Raw genomic sequence first — 5,205 nt, 5'->3', positions numbered from 1 at the left:
ATGTATGTCTGTGGCAAGTGGAATATACATATAGTGTATGTGCATTTCGCCGACTTCCTTGAAGTGAAACGCATAAACCAGCTCAAAATGTTACAAATTGCTGGCTCTGCGCACAGTTTGTTGGCAACAATTCGCGAAAAACGTTCAACTGCTGGTGGCTGGCCGGCCAACTTCCACACAAACAACCACACATACATTTATAAAATGTTTATTTATATCATTGGTTTTTGTACAAATTTTATTGTCGAGACATTTTGCTCATTAACGCAAATGTATTTATTATGCATTGTTGTTGTTATTGTTGTGCGTGATATCACAAATTATAAGTTGCATGCGCTATCGATGGCGAAGATCTCATCCGCCAAAAGTGTTCTCAACGCAATTAACACATCAACGTCAGACCGAAAGTGCGTTGCGCTGCGCATGCGCCCATGCAAGGCATACGGTTAAGTGGTGTATCAACGGTGAAAGACGTTGTGTTAAGTGTTTTTCGTGGAAAATACATTAACAATTAGTTTATGTACTTTTAAATAGTTTTATTGTTATTATTTTCTCTTGTTTTTGTTGTTGTGTTTCACTTTTGATGGAAATTCGTGTACGATAACGAGCCGACACAGAATCGGCCAATCTAAACAAACACAAGTTTTGTCAAAATTATGCGCACCTCACGCAACCTTTGACCGCACCACGCGCCAAGCGATTTCAGGTGCTTGTATGGCCTGCACCTGGCTGCCTGCCGCGACTGCCAGGAGCGGCATGTAAATATGAGTTTACAAATGTACTTGGAAAAGAAAGTAGTAAAAGTGTAATAGACATGTCAGCGTCTACTTTTGTGGGCACTAACGCCATGTCAGCTGTCATAAAATAAAGTGAAAAGTTATAAAATATATGAAATTGATTTTATCTTAACAAAAGTGTACGAAAATATTTTTGGATGAAAAAGGCGACTTTTTTGAATTAAAATGTCCTCATACATATGTACTATATATGTTTATATCTATGAAATGATATTATCATAGAAGTAAGGAGTAACCGGTAAGTATTGTAAGGAAACTTTTTTCTAAATTAAATGAATATTATTATTTCTAATCTCCTCATACTTCTTGAATGTTCATTCAATGTCACATATACTGATCGTTTTCAAGTTTTTACAAGGCCAAATTAGCAAATTCACGATGTTTGAGGTAGTGGCATGGCTTTAGTTCTTGAGTGAGTACAATTGTATGCGGATACAAGCTCAAATCCTTTCTCAAAATTCGCTAGCTAAAACTATAAACAGTCCAATTTTTTGGGAAAATTTTAAAATCATATTAACCCTATTTTATTATATTTATTTAGTGAAGGCGGATGATGAAAATATTTTTAAAAGTTAATTGAATGCCTCTAAATCTTACAAATTCTGAAAAATGTGCTTCTAACAAAGAACTATTCAACTGATTTCATTCACGTGCTATAGGCGACTATACCGTGAAACATTAACTTCGCGTGAACCGCGCCTACAAAACCGAAATGGATACGAAGTTTAAACCGACCGAATAATATCAGCATTCCTCAAAGAATGTAGAATGTTTTATGTCGTAACAACGACAAACAACAAGTTCCATAACAGGAATTTAATGTTATTGATATTGGCTTCTTCTGTAACCATCGTGTCTATGATGGTACATGGTTAACTTTTGGTTCAATATTTTGTGGTCCAGCTTATTCTAGCTGGCAGAGGGAACTCATAAAGATATGTTTAGTATATTATCCTTCTTATTTTATTTCATATTCACACTTTTTTTTACTCATAGGATGCGATTATATGTTGAATATTATACTATGTTGCGACCAAAAAGTTGATGTGATTAGATAACATTTAATCTAGACTGTCTTCACTTGAACTAGAACTGAAAATTCAAATATTTATTCAAAAGAAAGCATAGTATGACGTCTTGCTTTAAACATTTTTCATTTAATGGAAATAATGAAACAATTTTTTGATTTTGGTAGTCGATTGCCAGGTGAATTCGGAAACCTTGCTTTTAATTCATGTGTTTGTTTAAATTTTTTGTATTTATTTTTTTTCTAGTGTCTGAGCCAGCTATGATAATACGAGTATAATAGATAAACAAAATTGCGCTAAATGAGAGTATCAAAGAGAGATTTTGAGTACATTACCTTCAAATCGCCTCAGTGACGAGATTAAAAAGGGTAATTTTTGTATGGCGAAATCTTGTTAAATCCAGTATCTTAGTGAGATAATCTACTCAATATCTTAAATCTGATGATTAAGTGTCGTTCAGAACATAGTATTACCAGAAAAGTTTAGGAGAACTAAATTAAAATGCATGGTTTTGAAATACATTTATAATTTACATCAAAGAGAAAGGCTATGAGATGTTAAAAAATATTCGTATGAGATCGGCATCTGAAGATGTGAGACTCAATAATTCGTAAAATGTAATCTAAAAACCTCCGCCCGCTCAGTTGGTTATACTCTTGCAACCAGTTGCTATAGAGCATAATAGAAACTCTGTGTACAAAAAAGGGGTTGGATTGGGTCAATACTTCCCTGAGGCCTCATATATCTAATATAAAGATTTTCGAACTTCCGGGTGACTTTATACCGCATATATCGGCAAACTGTTTTACTGATAATAGTGTATCTTTGAGCGTAAATTGGTTAAAATTGTTCGAAAACTTCATCTAGCTCCCCTAAAACTAACTTAATGAAACCCAGGGAAAAATGTTTAGTGTTAATAGTTAATAGATAAGATCGTCGATACCACGCCAACTCACATATACTAAATATAATGATTATCGTTTTCTAACAAATCTTATGCCGAATTTGTCGATCAGTGCATGAGTTATGTATATAGAGCCTATGTATATATAAAATTCCTAAGATTCTGACACTCTGCTTGACGTTTTACACCTTAAGGGGCTATACCAGTGTGACGCATGAAAAATTAGGCGATTTTCGTGAATTTTTTTAAAAGAAAGTACTAGATTGAATGTTTCGACGTTCTATGGACGTAATAAAGTATATTTTTAGCTATATTAAAAAAAAAAAATTTACAAAAATATTGAAAAATAACGGAGTAATGTGCTGTCTGCGGAAGTGCCAAAAAAAAAGGGCCCCAACTGCTGGCATGATTCCGGTCGATTGAGTAGCTGAAACAAAAAAATTCAAAATTTTTATTAAACTTAAATAAAAAAAATCACTATATCCAGTTTTAATTTGAAGTCGATCGGTTAATTTCTCGTTGAGTTATAATGTCAGCAAATTTGAAAACTGTCGTTTCGAGAAAAACGCGTTTAAAGTTTCACTTATATATGTTTGCACCTCTGAGCGGTCGCTATTTAGAACGCTGCCATTCAAAAACTATTTAAAATACGACCTCGCCGATTTCACAGGATATTTTTGAATATATAAGCTATCGAAAAAAGCAAAAAAAACAAAATTTTTTTTTTGAAAGTGTCACACTGGTATAGCCCCTTAAGGTATTTCACTGGCTTTGATTCTTGCAAGTTGCAAAACTATAAAATATTCGGTTTGCATCCGAACTTAGTCTTTTCTTAATTTTTTCATTTCCTTCTATTCCTATATGCTGAGTGCCCAGATGATATTAACAGAGTTATCTGCTGAGAGTATAGCTATTGCTATTGCTTGCATAACCTAACGCAATGAGAGTTAGTATTGGCGCTATAGACAGCCTTAACTGTCGTGAGGCTATGCACAAGAATGTTTATAGTCTTGTTGGATAGAGTAGGCGCCCACTTGGCACCATCTGTAATGCTCACAATTTAAGTCCGAAAGAATTGAATTATAGTCACTTTAAAGCCACCTTTTGTGTATGGATTACTATAAAAGAAACTCGCTCTAAACTTATTTCTCGCTTTGGTCCATCGGTCAATATGTAGATTTGGAACACAGAGCCAACGGTCCGTTCTTCTCTACCATGCATTAAATTGCTTGTGGGTCTTTATTTATCGACCGAACTTACCAACTTATCCCGCGTTCATTAACAAGGTCGTGTATGATAGGATACCCGTAGTGACGCCGAGTCTGGCTCCTAAGATCCAACTTCATGAGCCCGTTGGCTGTAAGCACTGCCTTCTGGGGCTCCAAGGGTTTAATACGGTATTTTTTCGACAATGCCATCCACTCATACTCTGCAGGAGTACCAGATTCGTAAGGAATATTAAGGGTAGGAAGCCCTACTTTCAATATGTTCTCTCCAGCTTAGTTTTTCTATCAAGGATAACTCTGAAATATGTGACAGAGTTAGAGAGTAAAATAGCTATGCCAATTAAGAAGGAAGGAATTCCGATGTCCTTTCAATTATATCTAACCATAAACTTAATCAATGGAATATTAAAATGATGATTGTTTTATGCGAAAAAATCATATCAGCTTTACATACTCTGCGTCAGAGGCTTTGCCCGCGAGAGCAGAACTACTAACATCGCAAGTAGCAATATTGCTTTCAAACAACCGTACAACATGACAGTTATTATTTTCACACATACCTTGGAGAATGACTGGCGCCACCAGCTTGCAACGGCTGACACATTGCCGTCACATTGAAAACAGCCGGCGGACGACGGACGGAGGCCTAGGCGACAGTGACAACAGTGATAACCAACAGTTGTTGAAATGTTGTGGGCACAGCAGGCGGTTGTATGCAACTGCAAATTGTTGAATATTTCCGGTGCAATCGCAACAAGAACAACAATAAATGCAATGTCGAACTACAAGCAAGAAACGAGTTGCGGCAAATGCAACTGCAACTGCAACAGCCGGCAAACGGAAGCTGCACGCACTGATTATGCTTTCCGGCGATGGAAAGTCAGTCGAAAGTGTTGATGTGTGACATTAAAACTGTTTATGCCAACCGTCACACTGACTCCTGACATATGTTTGCATATGTTTTTGTTGTTGTTGTGTCTGCGTGTGACAATAAATTCGTGTTAATTTCATGCTGACTTTGTAACATCAACAACAACTTTGTCAGCACACACATACTTCGAGAACAAGTGCAGTAATAATAACATACACTGCTGCTACAACAACAACAATAAGTAGAAGTACACTATGGAAAATTACATGCAAAAGTATAGCTGTTGCAACATTATTTGCAGAACACATTAACAACATCGGCCGCCATAGACAATAACACGTGTTGTACGTAATTACATGGCATGTTGCAACAACACACC

This window comes from Bactrocera tryoni, chromosome 5 (assembly GCF_016617805.1).
Source record: "Bactrocera tryoni isolate S06 chromosome 5, CSIRO_BtryS06_freeze2, whole genome shotgun sequence".
NCBI classification, from domain to species: domain Eukaryota; kingdom Metazoa; phylum Arthropoda; class Insecta; order Diptera; family Tephritidae; genus Bactrocera; species Bactrocera tryoni.
The sequence above is the reverse complement of the archived record's forward strand: the minus strand, read 5'-3'. Positions refer to the sequence as shown.